This window comes from Diospyros lotus, chromosome 4 (genome assembly GCF_014633365.1).
Source record: "Diospyros lotus cultivar Yz01 chromosome 4, ASM1463336v1, whole genome shotgun sequence".
In the NCBI taxonomy this organism is placed as follows: Eukaryota; Viridiplantae; Streptophyta; class Magnoliopsida; order Ericales; family Ebenaceae; genus Diospyros; species Diospyros lotus.
The window spans coordinates 11,758,421-11,785,559 of NC_068341.1; the positions used below are offsets into that span (position 1 = coordinate 11,758,421).

At 40.7% G+C, this 27,139-nt stretch overlaps 1 protein-coding gene across 1 annotated transcript in view; it reads right to left on the bottom strand.

Annotated features, from left to right (window-relative positions):
- LOC127799101 (casein kinase II subunit alpha-2) overlaps nt 1-27,139 on the bottom strand; it is a 43,488-nt gene that overhangs the window by 10,289 nt on the left and 6,060 nt on the right. The gene's annotated exons all lie outside the window — the stretch shown is intronic.

Here is a 27,139-nt window from a genome sequence, read left to right on the forward strand (position 1 = left end):
ATCCGCCCGCTATTATAAATAGAGGGCGAGGGGTAGCAGAGAAGAGAGAATTCTCATTTTTTGTTTGTAATGAGTAATGATCATTCCAAGAAAGAGGCTAGAGTTGGATAGCTTTATAATCTTGGGGCAAAGGCTTGATGTACTCTCGGGAAATAGAAGGAAGAGAACCCACTGTATCTGAACATTATTTGAATAAAGAAATCTGTTCGAGGGGGTGTTTGACTGTTGGATGTAGAACTGGTGTAAACCAGTTCAAACAGGATAAAACTGGCATCTTGTGGTTTGCGTTTCTCTTTCTTGTTTCTTATTCCTATTCTGATTTGATTGCATTTAATTTTTTGTTGTTTTGGATTGATTTTGGGTGAGGAGTTGAGAGAATTGGCATTTTGAAACATTGTTTGAGTTGTCAAAAAGAGCTCCTAATTATAACAGATTGGTATCAAAGCCAATAACTCATTCAAGATTTGCCAAGAACCCTAGAAATCTTTAGTTTTAATCCTGTCATAGCTTTCGGTGCCTTTTCCGCTAGATATGACAGAGAAATTTGATGAGTCAAATGATTTCAGTCTATGGAAAATGAAGATGAGGGTGCTGTTGGGAAACTTGGGATTAGAAGAAGCCCTAGAGGCAGAAAAGAAATTGGCCGAGAATGCCACTGAAGAACAGAAAAAAGATTTTAGTGAGCGTAGAAAAGAAATCAACAAGAGGACCTATAATACTCTATTTCTAAGTTTAGGAGATAAAGTCCCTAGGAAAGTTTCAAGGATGGAAACGACTGAGCCTTTATGATCTAAATTAGAGTCTTTACATGACAAAAATCTTGTCAAATAGGCTGTATTTAAAGACAAAGTTTTTTACATTTAAAATGCAAGAAGGGCAGATAATCACATAGATGCGTTTAATAAACTATGTCTTGACTTAGAAAACATAGATATTAACTATGATGAGGAAGATAAAGCCCTTGTAGTATTGCATTCTTTTCCAAGAACATATGAAACCTTTGTTGATATATTAAAACATGGTAGGGAAAAATTATCCCTAGAAGATGTTTTCGGGGCATTGAACTCTAAGGAGTTGTAGCAGAAATTAGAAGGAACAGGTTTAGCTGGGGATGTCCCAACCGCTAGAAGTAGGACTGAAAATAGAGAATTTAAATCTAAGGGGAAGTCTAGGTCCAAGTCTAGGAATGATAGGAAACCAATGAAGTGTTTTCATTGTCATGAGGAGGGCCACTTCAAGAGAAATTGCCCAAACACAAAGAAAGAATCCCAAGAGAGAACCAACCCCGAATGTTTAAACACCATGTGTGGTTTTGCCTATGAGAGTGCGGATGTCCTATAGTTTTTCTAGGTATGCAGGAAAAGTAGCATGGGTCCTAGGTTTAGGGTGTACTCATAGGAAATGGGTATTTACCCATAGGGACATGGTGGAGGGGGAAAATGATTTGTCTAGGCAACAAATTAAGGTCAAGGGAATTGGAGATGGTACAAAATAGGAAGCATGGTGGAGCTGTTCCAGAATATTAGAAGCTGTAAAAATATGTCCTTGATTTAAAGGAAAGCCTAATGTCCTTGGGAAGAATTAGATAGAAAGGATTTCTCCTATAGAGGAGAAATGGAGTCCTAAGAAGTTGCACAAGGATCTCTTATAGAGATGGAAGCAACCCTCAAGAATCGAGGTTATGTGGTGCATGCTTGCATTTATATGTGAATAAGCTGCAGCCACTAAAGGATAGTCTATGATAAGGTTAGGTTGTGTCATTTGTTGAGGATAGCTCACAATGGTGAGCAAGGACTAAGAAAGGTATCTAAGGCTAGGGATATTAAGGGGAGGGAAAAGTTTACAGGTATAAGGGAATAGGAACCATGTTGTTTAGTAAGATCACCAAAGTAGAAATCTCCAAATCAAACCTTGTATATGTCAAAAGCCCATTAGAGATCAGTTTCTAGGATCTAGGGGGAACCTATCTAGGCCTTGTCTCATGGTGGAGCTAGGTGAGGTGAACCTAATGGAGATGGTGTGTCCTTAAGGAATTCCCAAGCATATATGAGCTTGCTGCAAATTGCTTCTAGTGTGAAAGGTTAGGTGGTTTAGAGTTGTGGAATAGGTGTGCCTAGGTCTTCTAAAGCTAGGATTCTTACCTATGTAGTGAAAACTCTATCAATAGGACATAAAATTAGTTGATGCTAAGGGCAAGGGATGGAATCTGGAATGCTGTGTAAAAGAAAAACAGGAAGGAGAATCCTTTGGGATGTCCGAAACTAGCCTATGAACCAGGGTATAGCAACAGGAAAATCTGGATTTTTTTTTTTTAATCATTCTCATTGTGTAAGCTTGGGATGGATTGTGAGAGGGAGGAAGCTAGTGTTTAAGATAGCTTTGGCTCTTGCATTGGGGGTCCTTGTGAACAGTGAAGGGAAAGGGTGCATGCAAGTGTTGTCTTGTATGGTATAACCCATGTTGATCAAAATCCGGGTTAAGCAAGGAAAGGAAAATAGAATCATCAAGCTGATAATGAGCAAGGAAGTAGAAGGTTTAAAGTGTTGCCTAGGATGGAATAGATAGAACCACAAGAAAGTACCAGTGAGATATGAAGAGAGTTGGGTTTAAGATACTTATGCACTGGTTTTGAGTGCTAAGGAATAGGCTGAAAAATGGAACCTCTTGTATAAGAAGAGGTGATGCACTCTTGTCCAAATGAATGGCATGGAGCCATGTAAATTTGGGGAGAATCTTGGACTTAGGTGGAAGATCCCTTAGGTTAAATGGGTGGAGTGCTATGAAGTGTCTATTTGAGAATTAAGGAAGGTGCTGGAAATGGAGAAAAGTCTAGGAAAAAGGCTAGACAAATGGCCATTTGGGTCGAATAGGTATCTCTAACAGCCATGATCCATGTGAAAATTAAAGAAAAAGTGATCTTATAGTGTAGCCAAGGGATAAGAGGCTAGAGGAAAAGGTAAGCAAGGATTGGTTGCTTAGAAGGTCTCTCTAGGTATGATAGTAATTCCTTAGGTAAGATATAAGATTGGAAGAGTCCAAAAGGGTTAAAATTGAGTGCATGAGGAAGCTGTGAGCATTACAATAGTATGCCTAGTGAAATGTAAGGAAACTTCTCTGGAAATTTGTACATGAGGACTCTCAAGGTGTAGCTGAGAACTTAGTTCAGTATTTGAGAATGTAGGTTAAAGGAGAAGCTGAAAATTCTAAGGCATAGAGGTTGGAATAGGAATTGGGCAGCTTAAGGCAGCCTAGGTTACCCTATTCTTCAGCATATCTTGGTAGACTGGTAGGTAGAGAGAGGAGAATTAAGAGAAAAAAAAGATGAGCAACTCTTAAGTTTGAAACAAACATTAGAGGGAAGTCAATGGTAAAGCCTAAAGGCTGGTTTTGGGAGCTAGGAGTAAGTCTGGCGGTGTTAAGACCAATCCGGGTAAGGTGCACTGTTGTTGTGATGCTGTGTAAAAGTTTGGACACCTTTGGGATTAAGGAATAACATTGAGTATGGATTTGGTTTATGGTGGAATGTACCTAAATGAAAAGCCATGTATTTTTTAGGGGGTATAGATTGTGGTTTGTGCAGCAGAAACCCTAAAGGTGATGCCAAGTTGAGATAGCCAATGGGCAGTTCAAATTGGTTTAGAATTTAGTCCCACCATGGAGAGACCAATCATATTGATGTTAGAAATATAGCCATTAGGAAAACCCCTTGAGGAGGAAGATAATTCTAATGAGAGTTGCAGGTTTAGTTAAGTGCAGCTGGAAATTATCTAAAGGTGTTTCACTGTATCAGTTACAACATTATTTTGTTTTCCTTTAAGTGATCAGGTGCAATAGGAAGAACCTATGAGAGCAAGTCAAATTAATCTATTGGAAATCCAAAACATGGATGGATGAAGGTTGAAGTATACTCAAGACAATGGTGGAGAATTGTTAAAAGTTGTCCACAGTATAGAATAAGAAGATCAATGAAAGCAGTGTATTTTGAGGGCCAATGTAGCATTAACTAGAAGTTTATATCCCATGTTGTAATTAGTAATAGTTGGAGGATTAAACTGTAAATATTTAATAGTCTTCATTGGGATATCCGCCCACTATTATAAATAGAGGGCGAGGGGTAGCAGGCAAGAGAGAGTTCTCATTTTCTGTTTGTAACGAGTAGTGATCATTTCAAGAGAAAGGCTAAAGTTGGATAGCTTTGTAATCTTGGGGCAAAGCTTGATGTACTCGGGAAATAGAAGGAAGAGAACCCACTATATTCTGATCATTCTCTGAATAAAGAAATCTGCTCGAGGGGGTGTTTGATTGCTGGACGTAAAATTGGTGTAAACTAGTTCGAACCAGGATAAAATTGGCATCTTGTGGTTTGTGTTTCTCTTTCTTGTTTCTTATTCCTGTTCTAATTTGATTGCATTTAATTTTTTGTTGTTTTGGATTGATTTCGAGTGAGGAGTTGAGAGAATTCGCATTTTGAAACATTGTTTGAGTTGTCAAAAAGAGCTTCTAATCATAACACTAAACCGTTTGATTTGAGCCCCAAATTGAGTTTGGATCATAGAGAAAAAATTTTGGAGGATGTCACTCACATCAGATTTAGATTTAAGGAGAAAGATCCATGTAGCCTCTGTACAATCATTGATGAATGTGATAAACCAAAGTGCACCAGAAATATATGGAATAGTAGATGGACCCCAAATACCACTATGAATTAAATCAAAAGGACAAGGGCTTCTCTTATTAGTAGAAGGAAAAATACCACGCTTGTGCTTGGTAAGTTTACAAATGTCATAATGAAATTTGCTAATATCTAGATTTGTAAACAAAGAAGGGAACATAATCTTGAGTGTGAAAAAAGCAGGATGTCTTAGGCTATAATGATGCAGCCAAATAGTGTCCTTATAGGGCTGATATTGTTCAAAGAGGTAGGTTAGGGGCTGGGGTCATGACCCCAAGGATAGATTAGTAAATATAATAATAGGAGTTTATATGTAATATACAATAATTGTAATTTCTTTTCCTTTTTTCTGTTATAGGGCTTTGTCCTATTCTATAGACAGTTAGGCTAGTTGTTATATTGCACATGGGAGCATGTGGGAGGCTATTAGGCTATATATAAGCCACAACTGAGGTTGAAAGGATTATGCCAAAATTGATTGAATGAATATTCTCATTTTTTTCTCTAGAATTCTCTCTTAATCTCTCTCCAATTTCCCTTTCTTTCTCTTGTTTCCCCCTAAATCTTATTCTTTATGCTATTCTCCCTTAATTCCCTCCCTCAATTCCTTCCAATTCCTCTTTCAACCTATCACGAACCCTAGGTTCGTGACAATTGGTATCAAGAGTGCTCTTTCTTCGGCTGTGGTTCATGCAATTTCAATAAATAGATTCCAACAACTCTCGTCAGAATTGATTGAGTAGTGATTCGTGGATTTCGACAAACTTTCTTAGTCGCGACAAAATCCACATAGTTCAATTGCTGCAGTTGCGGCTCAGATAAGCAACTACAGAACAAGTCACGATCCAATAGCTCCAGTAAGTATACGTTGGGTGTTAGGTGAAACCGATCCAGTGGCAGTTTCGAAGCGGGTGAGCGTCTCTTAGATTGCATTCCGAAGGGGAAGCTGCAGATTAACCACGGATGCGATTTCGGTAATTCTCAATTCAAACTTGGGAGGCGATTCACAAGAGTTGCAGCGAGAGCCCACCAGACTCTCAAGATGTTGATACTTCCGACATGGTGAATTTTGCAATCAACAACGAGGCCTCGATTTCTGCGGCTTGTGCAAATTCCGACTATCCTAGTGGTTGGATCCAAGTTGCTGCATGGGATAAAGGCAAGCAAACCTAGGCGATCTTGGTCGTTGTATCTTAGTGACGGTCCTCAGCCTCCTTCCATAGTGATCGATCCTCAATTCTAGAGAATCCCGTTAGTTGCAACATAGTCGCTCAAGGAAGTCGAGTAGCTCGGGTGATTCTAGTGTAAAATTCCGATCGTAGTAGACGTTTCGAAAGGGCGTGAGTCCATCAGAGGGTAAAGCAGTTCGATGATATAAGCCGCAATTGTCGTGGCCTTAGGCGACTCAGGCATGAGAGTTTAAAGGAAGTACGCGATTGAGGCAGCGGGGCTTGAGGCGACTCCATTGGTCCAATAGTCGGTGATTGGATAGCGGCTACACCAACGATCTTGAATTCACTTTAAGCGAGAGGAGATAGCGAGAAGGAAGGCGTGCATGTGAACAAGGTAGCCAATCAATCTTGGTTGTCGCAATTTCGAAGGTGAAACAGGACCTGTGATTTCAATTAGGCTTCTAGATTTGGTCGTTGCATGTGCAGTCGGAACGAAAGGCGATTCTAGTGTGCAATTCTGATTATTCGGGTGAAGTTTGGGGTTCGAGGTAGAGAAGCAACCAAGTGATTTTAGGTTGAATCTCGGAATTAATTCTGATGCAAGAGGGGGGGAGTGTCAGTTGAAATAGAGGTTGAGAAATTGAAGGCTGTGGAGTGTTGAGAGGCAATCATTTATCGTAGTTGCTTGCTGGGAAGCAGATATTGAAGGGAGATGAGGGATTCAATGTATAAGACTTCTATCCCTTGGTCTTCGAAGTGTACTGTTCAAGAGATGTCAGCCATGGGGAGCAATGCATACATGAAACAGATGAGGTCGTAATTGCAGCAAAAGAATGCTGCATTTTCAGTTGGAGGTAGACATCATGAGGAGTTTGACCAGAAGCCTCATGCATGGGAAAAGAAGTTTGCGAATGAAATCAACCACTTGGACAAGGAAACAAGAAGTTAGTTTGAATAAAACTTTGAAGTCCATTTCACTTAGGTCCCCTAAAGTTATCCTTGAATCTCACAAATTCCCAAGTCTTCGAGTCGATTACACTTTTACCTGGTCTCAATATTTACGATCTCGCCACTAGCTCTGAAATTTAACTTTTATCTCAAAATTTCCATAATCTCTTGGAATGTCCTTTTTCCTCCCATATTTGGGTTTAAAAATCTCAGATATTACACTCGTGTAGGCACCTTAGGCGAATCCCACATCGGCCATGCAAAGGGAGGAGATCTGGGACTGATTCTAAAGTCGTATGACGAGGATGTTATGTGCTCGAGAGGGAGAGAATGTAATACTCTAAGAGCCCAGAGAAGTGTAGTATATATCGAGAATAAGTAAGGAAAGAAATAACACCAGCTGCATACCTTTTTGGCTGAATGTAGGCAATGAACTCCGAGGTTAAGCGTGCTTGAGCTAGGGTAGCTCAAGGATGGGTGATCCCCTGGGAAGTTCGTGTAGGCCCATCAGGGTAAGTTGTTTCAGTCCTTCTTATTGCTCGATGCGGGATGTTAAATGTGGTATTAGAGCTAGAATAAGTAGTTTGATTTGGATTTGAGCTAACTAGCATTGAAGATATAATGGTGACCTGGGATATTTTGGGATATGTTTGGTATTACTAACCTTTAAGTTGTTTGGTGACAGAATAGGTTACGTGACATTTGAGGTTGTTCCCGACGATTATGGTAAGTAAGCAAGGGATGAAGTACAAGTAGTATTTCTATTATTTAGTGGACTAAGACCCCTTGCTACCATCTTGGGGAATGCACGAGATCTTTGGAAACATTTACATAAATGGTTTATTAGAGGATAATAAGCACGTGTGGAACTATTTTATTATCTAATTGTTCTACATAAATTATTGAGTAGGAAGACTATTTTTGTCCGGTCGGAATGTCAGAATTTCAAAAGATATAGACGAGCGTCAACGGAATTTGGTGGGTAAGTAGAGTGAGGTAAGGTATGGGTAAGTATTTTAATTGAACCCCTAGTCAAGATCATGAGTGATTTGTTGGATTTTGGAAACATCCTTCCTTATAAGCAATCGCTTAGGGTTTTGAGAAATTGCTTATATTAGATATAGTCCATTTTGAATCTTGCGTTGTTTTACAAGGACTCGATAAGTTTGGTGCTTTAGGAAATGCTATGTGATAATCGTTGGGAGACTACCTCGCCTTGCAGACCTTTGACCAGGATCTTGAAGATTCTAGGCACCAGATGCTTGAAGGATGCCTAATTGTCTTACAAGATAAGACTTGGTACGAGTGTTTGACGGATCTATAATCTTGAGATTTTAGCCAATGAGTACTCGAGAGATTATTTTGAATTGTTTCATAGGGATTGTGAAATTTGAAAGATTATCTAAACTGAGGTTAGGAACCTGGTAAAGGTCTAGTAGGCACATGGTTCATGAAATCTCTACCCCAATTTTTGGAATTCGGATATTTCAAACTTGTAGTAGTAATGGTCAACTAGATTCAAACGAGGGGGCAAAGTTGGAAACTTATTATTTGTGTTTTGGGTCTTATTAGTTAGTTACAAATGTTTCGGATTATTTTACTGTTAAAGGTTTAAATGTTGACCTCATGATTTTAGGTGTGGATATTTTAGATGGTGAAAACTCGACGTTCTAGAAGATTTGAGCCTGTCACCCCAAACCATCATGAGAGCAACAGCCAAGAGGAGGAAACACAATATTCTCGCGAGGAGATATCAGAAACTCCACAAGGAAATTCGTCTCAAGGAGAAAACTCAGGTGGAAGTCGCATAGATCGAATGGAAAGGGTGATGGAGAATATGTTGAACTTCATGCAAGGGATGCACCTAACAGATCAGGCTAACCCCCGAACTCCTGATATCGTTGGCAAATTTTAGTGGTTGAATCCGCCTATCTTTCGAGGCAAAGCAGGAGCTGACCCAAGTGAGAGCGAATATTGGATTGAGCAAATTGAGAAAATCTTTAATTTTATAGGTTGCGACGAGGGGGGAAAAGTAGGTTGTGCCACTTTCATACTTCGGGATGAAGCAGATCAGTGGTGGAAAACCATGCAAAGGACTTTACAAGGATCCAGGGGGCAAGGTATGCCAATTGCTACATGGGCACAATTTAAAGAACTATTTAACGCTAAGTATTTTCCTTTGTGTAAGAAAATGGAGAAAGGTCGAGAATTTATGAATCTAAAGCAAACTGAGGACATGAACGTTGCTCTGTATGAAGATAGTTTCACTTGGCTAATCAAGTATATGCCCATTTACAACTTGGACGAGGAGGCAAAAGCTCAGAAGTTCCTTAGCGGGCTGAAACTAGAAATCCAGCTAGCATTAAGTTCTTTGGGGGCACGTACTTATGCAAAGGTGGTTCTACAAGCCCTGACCGTGGAGAGCAACCTCCACCGAATGAATGCCCTAAAGGCAGAATTCTAAGAACTCAATGGCAGGAAATTGGAGAGAAGACATGATCTTGGGGTTCGAAAAGAAAATTTCAAACAGAAAGAGAACTGTCCCAGGTGCCAAAAATTTCATCCAGGAAGATCTTGTGAAAGAAAGAATCAAAGGTGTTATACTTGTGGAGGAAAGGACCACATATCCCGAGATTGCCCCAAAGGACCCGTGTGCTTTAATTGCCAGCAGACTGGCCATTTCTCCAAGGACTGCCCGCAAAGAAGAGAAGTAAATCAATCCTAGGCGAACCAAGGGGGCCGAGAATCGCAGCAAGGACATGTGTTCCAGTTGACAGGAAAAGATGCTGATGCCAACCCAATGGTCATGCCAAGTACTACAGATGTAAGCTCGGGCAAAGGTAAGGAGGTGGTGCACTGCTAGCTTTGAAATTTGGACCCTTCGTTTACGTTTCCCGAAAACATTGTACACTTGTAACCTAGTTGTTGCATTGAAAATAGCAGCTAGGATACTTCAGGATGAATGATGTACATGTGCGTTCTTATGGTTGTACCCTGAACACCTGTGTATCCGTGGAATGCTATTGTTTCATAGTACGGGGTTGATATTTTGGTGCCTGTCAGATTATGTTTACTTTAAAATAGTGGGAAATCCTATATTTTTTTTTTTTCAGGTTTAATTTCATGCTTCCGTTGACAAGAATTTCCCTAATGCCCTTGGAATTGTCTAGGATGTAATTGGATAAAGTTGTATATAAAGAATGGGGCGTTATGGTTGGCACACCACCTAGGAAATAAAGATATGACGTGCCAACCTATAATTTGGCTGGAAATGGAATGCCAAGGAGTAAGTTGGGAAATTGTAAGTTAAGGAATGTTATTGGTCAATATATGTTAAAGTAACGTTGGGTATGATTTGTGACTTTGAGGAAATTTGGTGAAGAATATTTTGGACGTTAGCACGGAATAGGGCATGACCAATAAAGGATTAAGAAGGAAGATGTGGCAAGATTGCTCTAGATCCTGTTACGGATTATTATGAGTATCTGGTGCTGATATTTAAGTTAACCAACCTTTATAGGTTTAATGAATAAAGAGTTTGAACCATTAATTTTTGATGGTATTCATGGCTTTATATCTAGCTTGTTCTCCAAGGGAGAATGCGAGTATGAGAAAATGTCGGTACCAGGAGTATGACTATTGCATAGTGGTCAGAGCGGGCTTAAGGATTCAGACGTTTGAAAAAGGAGTGGTGGAATTATGATTGCATACATGGGTCGGGGTAGGTCGTGACTTTGAGTGGTATGTTCTCCCCGATATAGGCACGTGATGCGTTGTGGGCTTGCTTAGGAAATGCGTTTTCCCAAAATAGCAAGCAATGGGATTGTAATTCCCACACTTGGCGTGTGGGGAAGGGAAATTTAATTCTGGTTATAGACCTGACATTCGGTTTAGTAAACAGACAGTTGTACACCCCAATAATTATGAGCGGTTGTCTTTGATCTGGTTGTTTCGAATCTCGCTCTATTGATGCAGTTATCGGTGCAGTAGTAGGTATACTCTGGTACATTTGGGAGTGTGAGTTGGCCTTTAAAAGTAGGAGAAAGTTAAGCTTGGGAAAAATGATAATGAAAACTGTGGGTCTTGGCGGCTGGAAAATTTTGGGCAACATTATGCCACCCATGGTTAGGAAATTGGTAGTCGATGGGTTTGCCTTGGAACCTTGGCGACGCTATATGAAAAATTTGAGGTCTTCGTGGGAGCTTGAGGCACTAGTTCACTCATGGGATTTGAATGGGGGTGGTGACGAGATAAGAGTTTTTGAGGGATTGCGCTTGTGTGGTCTAGCACCATCCCGGGTGAGTGAACGTGATGGCTAACAAGCCTGCTCTAATAGCCTGTTCTAGGTGAACGTAGTGGCTAATGTAGGAATGAGCCTGTTCTGATGACTCGAGGGTGGGGACTGGTGGAGGCTTTCTAGCCTGTGGCAGTAAATGTGATCCCTGAGGGAGCATCTACTTATGTCGCTAGCTTGACGATTCTCCCCCATCTGATGAACAGACCTAGCAAGCTCTTTTAGGAAGACTCAAAAGTGTGGTCATGTGTTGACAATTGGTAATGGGCTAGGAAGTTCAGATAAAATATTTCGATTCCTGAATCGAATTTATGTGTCTAGGGACATGAGTTAAGGCAAACCATATTGAATGAGGCACACCAAGCCAAACAATGTCTCTTGAAAATATGTTCTGGAGACACCGTGATGTTGAGAAATATGCTTGGAAAATGAGAATTGATGCAAATTTTTAAGGAACAAGACTATACCACAGGTAAAGGTGCTGTGGAAGCATCATAATTTGGGAAAGGCAACCATGGAGAGAGAGAAGGAGATGTGCCAAAAGTATCCACACCCCTTCAACCAAATGGAAATGTAAAAACGAATTTCGAGGACGAAATTTTTTTTAAAGGGGGGAAAGTGTAATATCCAAGATTTTTAAACCCAAATATGGGAGGAAAAAAAACATTCCAAGAGATTATGGAAATTTTTAGATAAAAGTTAAATTTCAGAGCTAGTGGCGAGATCGTAAATATTGAGACCGGGTAAAAGTGTAATCGACTCGAAGATTTGAGAATTTGTGAGATTCAAGGATAACTTTAGGGAACCTAAGTGAAATGGACTTCAAAGTTTTATTAAAACTAACTTTGGATTCCAAAAGTTATTAAAAGTGGCTTTGGATCTCAAAACTTAATTAAATCAAACTTGGGACACATGGAAACCATCCATTGGCTCTTTGAAGATAAACATCAAGAGTAATCATTAGGCACCAATCTCAAGGGCCACTTGTCAAAAGGAAGGGAATCTCATGATTAGGAGTAGCAAATGGCACAAATCCATTGAGCCAAGTGGCAAGCTCTCATTGGTTTAAGATGCCTATATATACTAACCATTTAGCAAGCCTTTGGGCACCACTTTGAGGGGGGTAGGTAGCATATAAATGAAGGGAAATTCTGCTGGAAAGAAGGGGAGGAAGTTTTGCCCGAGTAGAAGCCGAAATCAAGCCGTCGGAAGATACGAACCCATCTTGAGATTCGTGCAAACCGTCACCAAATTTGCGAGGTAAGCTCAGTTTCTTTCTATAATCACGTAGAAGGTAGAAAGAGGAGTCCGTAGGTTCAAACGGGACTCGAATCGAAGTTAAAATGAGTGAGTTATGCCCGTTTTAATTTTCAGGGTCGGAAGTTCGTGCGGCGCGTGCGCCACACGCGCCTAGCAGGGCTGCTTGTCCAGGCGCGTGGCATCCCCTTGTGGCTGCGCGTGTGGGTGCGTGAGGACTCCTCTGGGCTTGAAATTTTGCATGTAAACTCCTATTTTTAATGGGTACCTACCTATCCAAAAATATTTTAGGTTTGATTACTAAAAGGTCTCGTTTTTTACAGAAACAGCTCACTTGGAGCGACATTTGGCCTTAAACTTCACAACCGAGAAGTGAGGAGCTTAAGTGAGTGATTCTTGTGCATGTAACTATTCTTGCATGTCTCTTGCTTCAACTTGATCACTCTTGACTTCATTTATAAGTGGTTGTGGCTTGCATTTTATGATTTCCTTGTTTCCGAGCATATCCTCCCTATTTTGCACATATCATGGCGTGAGTGGTTCCTTCATATACTTGTTTCATGTTGGACATTTGTTGGGTCATTTGTGAATGGCTTGTGGCTTACATGATATATTTCTCTCAATTTGTGCATATCCCTTCTGTTTTGTCGTGTTTTATGGCATTTGGGGACTGTGGCTAGTCGTTGGGACATCATGGCTGATCTTGCGGTGATCGCATGCCTTCCGTTCCTTACGATGGGCCAAGGAATTACCATGATGACTACGGGGGTGATTGCAACACCTTGGCACAACATGAGTGATCTTGCGGTGATCACACGCCCTTGCGTTCCTTACAGTGGGCCAAGGAATTACCATAATGACTACGGGGGCGATTGCAACACCTTGGCACAACATGAGTGATCTTGCGGTGATCACACGCCCTTGCGTTCCTTACGGTGGGCCAAGGAATTACCATGATGATTACGGGGGTGATTACAACACCTTGGCACAACATGAGTGATCTTGCGATGATCACGTGCCCTTGCGTTCCTTACGGTGGGCCAAGGAATTACCATGATTATTGAGGGGGTGATTGCTACACACTGGCATTGTTACCACATGGGAGATTTCTATAACTGCATAACATCTTATTTTCCAACTTTCCATGCACTTTCATTCACTCCATGAACCATCTCACTTAGATATAACTGTCTAACTTTGGTGTTTCATACCCCTGGAACATTCAACGTTCCAGGTATAATAGACGTGCAAGGTTCTGGAGAGACAAGCAAGAAAATCGAAAAGGAAGTGATCGAGGCTCAGCACAAAATCCTTGTGGTCAATATTGTATATCTAAAACTTTGTATTTCAAGTACGGTGTAACAAGAACTGCTGAGAGTCTTGAATCTATTTCTATTTCCCTTATGTAAAGTGTAGATTGCTTCCTTTACCTTAGCTTTTGGGGTTGCGAGAATATTATCCATGCTTGTATTGAAGGCGTGTAATGGAGATATTATGGATTTCAAGTCCTACTTGAACTTGTAATAAGAAGATCTAGTGGAAATCCTAGCTCTTAAGCTTGGCAGGTTCGATCCTTACTTTCGCTGATAAAGGATTTTCTAAAATGCCCGAGTGATGTATATAGCATGTAACAATGGTGTTTAGCTTCTCAATGTATTTAAAACTTGGGGCATTACAAATAGTACCTTTTAAGTATCTAAGGAGACGTTTACAAACTATCCAGTGTTGTAATTTAGGGGCTGCCAAGAATTGGCTCAATCTATTCACCACAAAAGATATATCCGGCTGAGTGTAGGTCAAGTATTGAAGAGAACCAACAATAGTTCTATACAATAATGGATCTGGAAAAAGTTCACCTTCATCAGTAAAAGAGATTGCTAAATTAATTGGTGTATCACACGGTTTGCAATCATTCATACCAACTTTATTTAACAAATCAATAGTATACTTCGACTGTGTAAGATATAAACCAGTCTTATCTCTATAGGCTTCAAAACCTAAGAAGTAGTTGACTGATCCTAAGGTTTTGAGAGCAAAATGTTGATCCAAATCATGAATACACTGCTGAAGAGCGGCAGGATCTGATCCCGTGACAAGGATGTCATCAACATATACCAAAAGAAACAACACTGCACTAGAAGACCTCTTAATAAACAAAAAAGCATCTACAATTGAACGAACAAAACCCCATGCTTGCATAGCAGTTTTAAGTTTGGTGTACCAAACTCGTGGAGCTTGTTTGAGGCCACAGAGAGATTTCTTAAGTTTGCAGACAAAATTAGGCAGTTGAGCATCTGTAAACCCTTCAGGCTATGTCATATATACATCCTCTGTCAATTCCCCATTTAAGAATGCATTATTGATGTCTACTTGTTGTATGTCCCAAGCCCAACCAAAGGTGAGAGCCAAAGTAAACAACACTCTTATAGTCTTATAGTGGGTGCTTTTACAACTGGATTGAAGGTATCATTATAATCAATCCCAAGGTTTTGAAGAAATCTCTTAGCTACTAGGCGAGCCTTATGCCTAAGAATAGATCCATCAGAATTGTACTTGACCCAAAATACCCATTTACACCCAATAAGATTCATATATGAAGAATAGGGAACCAACTCCCATGTCTGATTGGACTGCAAGGCATGAAACTCCTCCTGCATAGCCTTAGTCCAGTGAGGATCACAAAGTGCTTCATGAATTGATCTAGGTTCAAGGGAAGTTAACAAGACATGAGGAGAGGTAACAAGAGATTGCTTAGATCGAGTGACCATAGGGTGAACAGATGGAGCTAGAGGTAATTAGTATTTAGGAACTTTAGGTTTAGAAGGTGGAATGAACTGAGGACTAGAAGTAAAAGACAAATGATCATGAGACCGAACAAAATTTTCATGCAAGGAAACTCCTGAATTATTTGAGACAGTCGCTGACAAAGGAGAGACTAAGGACTGAGATACCCCAGGAACATTTGAAGAAGAGAAGGGAAGAAACTGAAACATTTCAGTTGAAGGTCCTGAGGATAGAGGCACAGATGAGACACCAGCACCACTTGAAAGAAATAAAGAAGAGTAAGGAAATTCAAGAGGATTGAATTCAACATGTCGAGAGACATATTTTTCATGTAGGATGCAAACATCGATAACCAGCCTGATCAATACTATAACCAATAAAGACACATTTGGATGAACGGAAAGCAAATTTGTGTTTATTATAAGGTCTAAGATAAGAGAAGCATGAACAACCAAACGGTTGTAGTTTAAGGTAATTAGGTTGCTTGAGATAGAGTAATTCAAAGGGGCAAGCAAAGTGAAGCACAGCTGAAGGAAGACGATTAATGAGATAAACAGCAGCCTGAAATACTGTTGCCCAAAATTTAAAAGGCATTTGGGCATGAGTCAATATGGTCATTCCTATCTCGGTAATATGACGATGTTTGCGTTCAACCACACTGTTTTGTTGGTGTGTGTAGGGACAAGAAAATTTAGATTGAATCCCACAAGATAGAAGATAAGGAAGAAAAGCTTTAAACTCCCCCCCATTGTCAGTTTATAAAGCTTTCAACTTAAAATTGTACTGCAATTCAGCAAGCTTATGAAAGTTTATAAAGGTTTGCAAGGAATCAGATTTCAATTTCAACGGAAATAGCCAGGAGTATTGGGTGTAGGCATCAACAAAGACAATATAGTACCTAAAACCCTCAACAGAAACCATAGGTGCTAGACCCCATACATCCGAGTATATCAATTCCAAAGGCTGTTTTGCACTAATAGGACAATTTTCAAAAGAGAGTTGATGTGACTTGCCAATTTTGCATGAATCACAGAATGGAACTGTAGATTTAGAACAATCAATTTGAATTTTATTCAAAACATGTTTCAATACATGAAAAGTGGGATGGCCTAGCTTGGCATGCCACTGTTGTCCTATACAATTTGTTTGAGCTACATTGGCATTCAAAGGCAGATCTAGAACAATCAGATGCTGCTTTGTAGACTTATTAGAAGATGAACTAGTAACATCCATGATATTGGAAGAAAGATTGGCACCAATGTTTGAGGTCTTGAGAGAATTAATGGTCTTGGATATGGGCACAACAAGATCAAATGCAGGCTCCAACTGATATAGACCATTCCTAAGCGTTCCTCGGAGTAACACCAGACCTGAGGCTTTGTGATTAATCAAACAAGAAGATGAATCAAATTAAGCGACAACATTGTTATCCTTGGTAAGTTGAGAGACACTAAGAAGACTCTTTTTCATTTTAGGAACATGCAGGACATTAGACAACGAAAAAACTGATGAGGATGAGTATTAGTATATAAATGACTTATACCAATATGAGAGATAGGCAAACTCTTACCATCACCAACAGTAACCTTGTCACTGCCATGATAGAGAGATGAAAGAGACAAATTGTTGAGACTCGTTGCAACATGATTAGTAGCTCCGGAATCAACAAACCATGGAGAAGGAGAAAACTGAGATTGAGCATTAGCAGATTAAGCCAATGAATGTGTTGGGATTCTGAACAAATGCTATGAAATTCTATTGAATTTACTCAATTCCGATTGAAGTTTTACACAGCTTGCTAATTAAAGAAAGAAAGAACAATAGGGCGTTCGAGAGGCCCCAGCTCTTCAACAACCTTCTACAAAATTCCACCCCTCTCTCTCACACTCTTTCTCTTATTTATACCCCATCTTACTCAGCATAACTGCCTTTGGCAGCACATGCTGGTTTGTTACAACAAACCAGCTATTTCCCCCTTCCTACACTCCACCCACTTTACCCCCTTGCCCTTGCCCCTTGGGCTGCCTTTGGTAGGTCCAATGGACCGGGGGCCTATCATTATCCCCCCTTCTCATTTTCACCTTGTCCTCAAGGTGGAAATCCGAAAATGGTTGCTGAATGAGGTCAAACGATTCCCATGTTGCTTCTAAAGGGGGCAGCCCCTTCCATTGAATTAGAACATACCTGCCTTGTAGATTACTTCCTGTTCCAGCTCGAACCCCCAGAACTGCCTCTGGCTCCACCAATAGCTCTAAATTTGCACTCAGCTGGCTTGGAACCTGCACACTAGCCCTCAACGCCCCTCTTGCCTCGCGTAATTGGGACACATGGAAGACGAGGTGAATGTTGCAATGGGAGGGCAATATCAATTTGTAAGCAACCGGCCCTACCTCCTTCTCAACTTCAAAAGGACCATAAAATCTAGGAGCTAATTTCTCGTTGGAGCGACCAGCCAGCAATTTCTGACAATATGGTCGCAATTTCAAATAGACAAAGTCCCCCAGCTTGAATTTTACCTCTATTCTCTTCTTGTCAGGGCCTTTCTTCAATACCGATTGAGCCCTAGCAATTGAGTCTTCAAGTCATCCAAAATCTTATCCCGTTCAGCCAGTTGCCGTTCTACCATTGACACAGGTGTGGTACCTCTTTCAAACCTCACCAAGGCTGGAGGTTCTCTACCATACACCACCTGAAATGGGGTCTTCCTTGCAGCTGTATGGTAGGATGTGTTGTACCATAGTTCAGCCCAAGGCAGCCACATGGACCATGATTTCGGTTGAGAGGAAGCAAAACAATGCAAGTATGTTTCTGAAGTTCGATTTAGTACCTCAGTTTGCCCATCGGTTTGTGGGTGATAGGCGGTGCTTCGATTTAGTTTTGTACCTTGGAGGCGGAACAATTCCTCCCAAAATCTGCTCATGAAAATTTTGTCCCTATCCAATACAGTGGACCTTGGGAGGCCGTGTAACCTTACCATTTCCTTAACAAAATTCCCAGCCACTTCCCTTGCGGTAAATGGATGTTTCAACCCGATAAAGTGCCCATATTTACTTAGTCGGTCTACTACAACCAATATTGAATCCATTTTGCCCAACCTTGGTAACCCCTCAATGAAATCCGTAGCAATATCTTCCCAAACTTGATTAGGGATGGGAAGAGGCTGCAATAATCCCCCAAGTGTTAAAGCTGATTATATGTTCTGTTAGCAAACAGAACAACTACTCACATATTCGTGGATGTCCTTCATCCCTTGCCAATAGACACTAGCCGCCATTCGCTTGTAAGTCTTCAAAAACCCTAAATGACCCCCGAGACTGCCATCATGTCCCTCATGTAGAATCAATGGAATGAGAGATGACCCTTTCGGGATGTACAACCTTCCTTTGTATAGCAGTTGGCTGCCCACCCACCGAAAATTGGGTTGGGAAGCAGGATCAATTTGCAGATCCTTGATAATTTGCTGCACCTTGTCATCTGTTTCTACTGCTCAGGCCAATTGATCCAGTTGGATTACTTTTGGTACTGTCAAAGCCATGAAGGCTGCTGTATGGTTGATGTGTGATAACCCATCAACGGCCTTATTCTCCAATCCCGGCCTATAATGAATCTAAAATTGAAATCCCATTAATTTCACCATCCATCTCTGATACTCGGGGCTCACCAACCGTTGCTCCATCAAGTATTTGAGGCTCTTTTAATCAGTCCAAACCTCAAATTTCCTCCCTAAAAGATAATGTCTCAATTTTTGCACCGCAAAGACTATGGCCATCAATTCCCTCTCATAAACTGATTTTGTCCTTCCTAACTAATTGAAAACTTGACCGAAATAGGCAATGGGTCGATGATCCTGCATTAAAACAGCCCCCATGCCCTCCCCCGAAGCATCTGCCTCTACAATAAAAGGTTTTTCAAAATCCGACAAAGTTAGAACGGGAAAGGAAATCATCTTCGCCTTAAGCTGTTGGAAAGCTTGCTCGGCTGCCACATCCCAATAAAAATTATTCTTCCTCAATCGTTCAGTTAAGGGTCTTGCCATCTTGTCGTAGTCCTTCACGAAGTGCCGATAATACCTCGCGAGTCCCAAGAAACCCCTCAATTCCTTCATTGTTGTAGGAGTAGGCCAATCTACCATTGCTTGCACCTTAGAGTGATTAGCTGACACACCTTGTTGAGAAATGATATGGCCTAAGTATTCAACCTCCGACTGCTCGAACAAACACTTTTTCCTATTAGCAAGCAGCTAATTCTCTGCCAACACTTTTAAAACACAACGTAAGTGCTTTGTGTGTTGCTCTAAACTCCTACTATACACCAATATATCATAAAAAAAAACCAATACAAATCGCCTTAAATACTCCCTGAAGATATCATTCATCAGCGATTGAAAGGCTGCAGGTGCGTTTGTCAACCCGAACGGCATAACTAGGAACTCGTAGTGGCCTTCATGTGTTCGGAAAGTCGTTTTGGGAACATCTTCCGCCTTAACTCTAATTTGATGGTAGCCAGATTTTAGGTCCACCTTGGAGAAAACTACAGCCCCGTGTAACTCGTCCAACAACTCCTCAATCACCGGTATAGGGAATTTGTCGGGGATGGTTACCTTGTTCAAGGCCCTGTAGTCGACACAAAACCGCCACCCTCGATCTTTCTTCTTAACCAACAACACCGGGCTAGAAAATGGACCGCAACTTGGCTGCACAATCCCAACTCCCAACATCTCGCCCACCAGTTTTTCAATCTCATTTTTTTGCATGTAAGGGTAATAGTAAGGTCTCACATGTACGGTTGCAGTTCCTGGAATCAGGTTTATAGCATGGCCTTTTTTTCTGCATGGTGGCAGCCCCTCAGGATTAGATAATACACCTTCAAACTCTTCCAGCACTTCTTGCAACACCCTAGGGATTGCCCAATGTTTTTCTTCAAGTTCTGCTGTAATGGCCCCCAATCCCAGCAACATCCCCTCCCCACTTCCCTTGAGCGCTTTCATCATGGCCTTCCAAGACACCATGGTTTTATTTAAGCTTGGGTCTCCCTACAGTGTTACAGCCATACCCCCCACTCGAAACTTAATTGTTAAAGCCTTCCAATCCACATTCATTTTCCCAACTGCGGCTAACCACTTCATCCCTAGGATCACATTCGAGCTACCCAACTCTAAAGGCAAAAAATCATCCACAATTTGTAGGTTTTGTAGGTGCAATTTCACCCCCTTGCACCGCCACCCCCGTCCCCATAATCACTCCATACCCAGCCGTTTCTATTCTTGGCAGCCCCAATTGCTGCACCAACTCGGTCGCTATAAAATTATGTGTTGCCCCTCCATCAATAAGTACTACAACTAGCTGCCCTTCAATATCCCCTTGCAGCTTCATTGTTTGTGGCGTTGTCAATCCAACCACTGAATTCATTGAGAGGTCAATGACCTCGCTGCCTTGCCCCACTTCTTCTTCCCTCCCTTCCCTTGTTTCCGCCTCAACTCCTTCCTCTTCCATCTCTTCATCATAAATCATCATAACTTGCAGCTCCCTGTTCTTACATCGGTGGCCAATAGAGTATTTCTCATCACAACGAAAACATAGACCCTTCTCCCTTTTGGATTTCCACTCGGCCTCTCTAAGTCATTTAAAAGGAACATTGCTGCCACTCCCAGCCACTGGCAGTTTGTTGCTCGCCTGGCTAACGACTCGAGAATGAGGAGTCGGGCTTCTTAATTGTATGGAAGGGGGTTGAATAACATTGGTTGTAGAATGGGTAGGGAAATTACTCCTCGCTGGCCCGAACGTCCTACTGCAACTGAGCATGGCTGCATTTTTATCCTTGATACATTGAGCCATCGACATGATCCGATCCAACCCCCTAGGTTGCAGAACCCTGATCTCAGCCCTAATTTCCAGCTTAAGGCCATTAATGAAATGGCCTTCCAAGAACGCCTCAGATACTTCTGACACTGGCACGCCCAAAGTCTCGAACATCAGCTTGTAATCCTTAACAGTCCCTTCTTGTCAGAGTGCCAAGAACCTCTCCTCAAGCGACCCCTCTTGGGTTGGATGGAATCGGTTGACAATATCTTGCTTGAGCCCCTCCCAACTGCGGATTCCCCTGCGCCGTAGACTCCCACTGAAACCAAGCAAGGGCCCCTGCCTCGAAGCACAACGCAGCGGACTCGATCTTCTCATCATTGGATAGTTGGTTGATCGTGAAGTACCTCTCTGCCCGGAATATCCAGTCGTCCGGATTGTCTCCCTCAAAGGTCGGCATCTCCAGCCGCCGACCTCTCCCTTCTTGCCGCCATCCTGCGCTCATGCCCCCTTCCATTCTTCGGTGCATGCCGACTCTAGGGATCACGTCACAATCTTGGGTAAACTCCGTTGGCCATTCGCCCCCATGGGTCTTAGCCTTCCTCTCCCGTTCCTGTTCATCCCATCTTGTTTGCATGGTGGCGAATTGTTTGAGCATCTCTGCTACGTTCCGATCTATGGTTTGAATCTCTCCCCTCATCGTGTCGACCTTCTCCTCCAGGTCCCCCACTCTATCGCTCAAGTTTACCATGGTGATCGACAACTACTTTGATACCAAAATGTTGGGATTCCGAACAAATGCTATGAAATTCTATTGAATTTACTCAATTCCGATTGAAGTTTTATACAGCTTGTCAATTAAAGAAAGAAAGAACAATAGGGCATTCGAGAGGCCCCAGCTCTCCAGCAACCTTCTACAAAATTCCACCCCTCTCTCTCACACTCTTTCTCTTATTTATACCCCATCCTACTCAGCATAACTGCCTCTGGCAGCACATGCTGGTTTGTTACAACAAACCAGCTATTTCCCCCTTACCACCCTCCACCCACTTTACCCCCTTGCTCTTGCCCCTTGGGCCGCCTCTGGTAGGTCCAATGGACCGGGGGCTATCAGAATGATAAGCAAAAGGTGAAGAACCTAAATCAGACATAAAGACTTCATTCACTTCACTAGGACCGGCCAAATATGCTTGTGGTTCAGTTTGAAAACCACTATTAATTCCTTGATTGGACTGTCCATAGGTTTGAAACTGACTAGGACTTCTCTGAAAATTTTTATCAAACCGATGATAACATTTGTCTACAAGATGGCCTGGTTTACCACATAATTAGCAATAGAACCTCTTATTATTAAACCGGCCTCGACCTTTACCACCTCGGTTCATAGAACCTCCTCCTCACGAAACAAAACCTCCTCTGTTTTGATTATGATAATTACTACCAGATTTAGATCCAGGTGTTGCAACATTCACATTAGCAGCATCAAAATTAATAGAGGACGAAACAACTGAATTATTAGTAACTAATCGTTGTTCATGAATAAGAAGAAGATATTGAACTTTCTCCAAGTTAATCTCATCCATTTGATACGTAATTAGACTCACCACAGTATCATACTCATGATCAAGTCCATTCAAGAAGGCTAACAACAGATCCTTGTCACCTAGGGGTTCGCCAATTGCTGCTAATGTATGAGCGATAGTTTTGATCCTAAAATATAGTCATTAATTGACAGAGAATGTTTCTTAACAGACCTGAGTTGTTGTTTCAGTTGAAACAATTTTGCCACAGTTTGCTAAGAATAAAGTGTTTCAAGAGATGACCATATCTCTCCAGAAGATTCATAGTGAATTACTTGAGCTAATACTTCTTTATCCATTGTTGAGAACAGCCAACCTAAAAGTAGCTGATCTGACCTAATCCACGTGAGGTACTCCGAATTCAAGATTGTCGTGTCCAAACCTTCTACTTCCGTATCAGGATTCGGTACATACTTTGATGGCGACGATGAGTTGTGTATGAACTGAACCAAATCAAAGGCTCAAATGATAGCTAGAATTTGTGCCTTCCAAAATAGGTAGTTACTATTGTCTAATTTGATTGGAACAAAATTCAAGGATTTTGCAACAGAAGGAAAATCAATTTGCGAATCTGAAGAAGACATTGATCGAGGTAAAGACGAGGCACTAGAATTTCGATTGGAAGCCATAGACGCTGGTCAAGGCTCTAATACCATGTAATTATGTTTCTCTCAATTAAACAAGTAGAAAACGGAAGAGATAATTCAAGAAAAAGAACCTCGATCAACTAAATTAATAAAACAGAGGAATAGCTATTTATATAGCTATTTTACAATAACCAAATAACTACTCTCAATCATAACAACAACTTAACAGAACTATAACAAACACACTGCTAACAAGATAACAGAATACAAACAATATATCAACTAAAATAATGTCTCCAACAATTCCAACGAACACAAGGAAGGAGTTGTTGAATTATTTGCATGTAATCAGGAGATTCCGACTGAAACTTCAACTGATATTAAGGAAGTTGGCACTGTAAATGAAGCAAACAAGTCAATGGAAACTCAGGATTCCAAAGATGAAAAAAGATTGGATGAGGAGATTGGGGTAGACCACACTTTACAAGAACAAGAAGCTGATGATCCCGGTGATGCATAACCTAATCTAGTTGTAAATCATGTTAGGGAAGAAGGTCGAGATAGAGGCCAGGTGTCAGTCATTGAGAAATTGTTGGCTGGAATTGAAGTTGCAGCAACTCCTAATGTTAATGCTCCTGGTATGAGTATCCAAGGCAAGTCTACAATCTCCATTGCTATATTTCGAGGCTGTTGTTGATATTTTTGCAACAAAGCATGGCTATGAGTTGAATGGAAATACAATAAGGGCAACTAAGGATGAAGGTCTGCCACTCTTACTTGTATTGGATGGTAAAGAACTACTAACGACAATCACAGACACGGTTAGTCCTCCCTTTAAACTCAAAGTTTCAATTGCTAACTATATCGATCCGTGTGTGGCTGATTATGTTCTTAAAGTGGAGACCAATTTTGATTGGACAGCTATTGTAAGAGGTAGTTGTAGTGGGCTTGAACTTGATTAGGTTGCTTCTATTAAAACTCTAGGCCAAATTATGCTTGGAATTGATCATGGAAACCTAAGAATGAAGAAGAAGAGGCCTAGAAGGAGAAACAAAGAAAGAGAAATTAAACAAATAGAGAAAGCGGATATTGGGTGAAGAAACAACGGTGCAATCGTTGTAAGTTTTTGGGACACGAACTCTCTCAAGGAGGGGAGAATTGTCATGACCCCAAGAATAGATTAGTAAATATAATAGTAGGAGTTTACATGCAATATACAATACTTGTAATTTCTTTTCCTTTTTTCTGTTATAGGGCTTTGTCCTATTCTATAGGCAGTTAGGCTAATTGTTATATTGCACATGGAAGCATGTGGGAGGCTGTTAAGCTATATATAAGCAGCAATTGAGGTTGGAAGGACTATGCCAAAATTGATTGAATGAATATTCTCATTTTTCTCTCTAGAATTCTCTCTCTTTCTCTTGTTTCCCCCTAAATCTTCTTCTTTATACTATTCTCCCTTAATTCCTTCCAATTCCTCTTTTAACCAATCACGAACCCTAGGTTCGTGACAGCTGGTTCCATTTGGGAGCAATTTGTTTCTTAGATTTGTCAAGGTAGTATAATACATACCGTTCCTTAGCACGCCCAATTATTAGTCCCGACACTTGATCCTAAAATAAGCAACAAGAAGGTAGAAAAAAAACTTTGCAGTTGACATCAGAAGACAATTTAGATACTGAAAGGAGATTGGTGGACAATTTAGGCGCATGAAAGACATTTTTAAGAGAGAGTAGGGCTGATTGTATTTTTCCTATGCCAGCTACCATGATTAATGAACCATCAGCAGTAACTATTTTTCTGTGGCTAGAACAGGGAGCATATGAGTGAAAGGACTAGGAGAAAGGTGTCATATGATCAGTTGTGCTAGAATCAATGATCCAGGAATTTGGAGAATTAAGTATCAGAGGTATTTAAAGCATAAGAAATAGGAGATTTACCTGAATGTATCAAGGAGCAGTTACCTGAGATAGATGGTTTGTCCAAGGTACTTAGGAATTGCCTCAACCTTTCAATCTCCTTCTGGTTGAATTCTTTCTATTCTTTTGGTTCATGGATCTGTTCTTCCTTATGTGAAGTGGCTATATCGGCTTGCTCTTGACTCCGATGCAGTTGTCCACCCTTATTTCTCCATTATTTACTTGGTGGCTTTCCATTTAACTTTCGGCACATCCCCCTAATATGTCTGGGTTTCTTGTAAAAAGTACACCATAGGTTGTCACAGCTGTCACTCCTTGCGTGCTTAGAAACTATCTTACCATTGTCTCCATTCAGTTGGTCTCTCTTGAATCCACGGCCTCCTCCATTAGACACCAATGCTGAAGCCTCGATTGGTTTAGGGTGCAACATTACACCTCTTCTACTTTCTTCGGCCAATATAATTGAAATAATTTTATTAAGTGAAGGTAAATCAGTTTGACCAAGGATTTGGATTCTTACTTGATCATACTCCCCATTAAGTCTTGCTAGAAAATCATAAGTTTTATCTTTCTCTATGAAGGTTTTCAGTGTGGTTGCATCATTACTGTTTTTCATCTCAATAACCCGATAGTGATCTATTTCTTGCTAAAGTCCTTTTAGGAGATTGGCATATTTTGTGACAAACTTGTTCCCTTGCTTTGCAGTAGTGATTTTGGTCTGCAATTCATAAATTTGTATTGCATCGTTAACTTTCGAATAGGTTTGTTGAATAGACTCCTAAACTTCCTTGGTTGTGGGTAGAAACATACAAGTGCCACTTATTTTGGGTGCCATGGAACTCTACAGCCATGCAATGATCATGGAATCCTCTTCATCCCATGCTGCATAGGCTAGATTTTCCTTCGTTGGTCCAATCCCCATGATTTGACTTATATTTCCTTTCACTTTCAAAATGGTTCAAATAAGTTGAGACCATTTGAGGTAATTTCTTTCGTCCAATCTGTGGGCTGCATGAATTTGTTGCAATTCTCCAAAAGGTAGGATCCTTGGTGGTGCTGTTGTTTCTCTTGTATCACAAGAGTTAATCTCACTAGTTTGAGTAGACATCTTGATTGAACGGAGAAACAAGGCTAAAGAAAGACTAAGAAAGAGCTACAGATTAGTAGGTGCAGTTGTAGCAATGAAAGCTGCCAGAAAACTGAATAGCAATGAAAGCTGGAGGTTAGGAGGATAATCAGCAATGAAGGCTGGAGAAGGGTTGCCCATGGAGAGTTCCCTAAAGCTTTGATACCATGTTGAATAAGATAGAAAAGAGAGAAAACCTTCTTTTAAGAGTAGAACTCTATGTTAGGTTTAGCCTCCCTCTAATGAAATCTATAGTACGCTATACAATAATTAAGGCCTAAATTATAGCTAATTACATCTAATCACATGCTTAATTGACTACTAATTACAAAGAGATTGATAGCTAATCTTTGACTGCTACTTATATGCTAACTGACAGCTATTCCTTGATTTGTGACAAATCTTCCTTCCTTGATTTATGACAACTCTTTCTTGATTTTTTTTCCTTAATTCACGACAGGTATCTTGACTGTAATTTTTACACTTGAGATTAAGAGATCACACCCTTCTATGCTACACACCACGCATACATTGCTTTAGCTTCTGATTTAACTCTAGTAACCTTGAAACATAAGGTGTTTTTGGGAAGAACCGATGTGCAAGTGCACTCATCCAGAGAAAAAAAAAAAAAAACTTCAGAAGCCCAACGACAATAGGGATTTATTAAAGCATGAATAAGGTAGTAAATGACTTCAAAGGACATATGCAAAGAGGAGCTAGATTTACATCAAACAGGAGTGGATCAAGAATCAATAGATGAAGACCATTTTACTTGTAACATTTGCCAGGTAAATGGAAGATATCTTTACAAAGTCAAAGCCATGAATCATGATTTGGCAGCCGGGGGGGGAGCCCTATCAAAACAATTCTTTTAATTCAACTTTATTTTTGATAAAATATTGAACGATTTGTCGAATCCTCCAAGTGCAATGAATAAAAGCTAAGAAGCACATACATGAACACATGGCCTCAATGCAATGCAATACAAACAAGTTGATGCAG